This window comes from Eimeria mitis, genomic scaffold, assembly GCF_000499745.2.
Source record: "Eimeria mitis Houghton genomic scaffold, Emh_scaff5929, whole genome shotgun sequence".
NCBI lineage: Eukaryota > Apicomplexa > Conoidasida > Eucoccidiorida > Eimeriidae > Eimeria > Eimeria mitis.
The window spans coordinates 3,376-3,618 of record NW_013574162.1 but is presented as its reverse complement, the minus strand read 5'-3'; positions in this window follow the sequence as shown (position 1 = coordinate 3,618).

Below are 243 nucleotides of genomic sequence, written 5' to 3'. Positions count from 1 at the left end.
TATATTAATATATATACATATATATATCTATATATGTATATATAGTTATATATAGATATACATATAAGTATGTATATATGTATATATATGAATATATACATAATTACAAGCAAACAAACAGCTAAAATATAAATATATATTTATATTATATAAATATATATTTATATTATAAATATAAATATATATTTATATATAATATAAATACAGATTTATATTATAAATAAGTATATATATTATATAAAT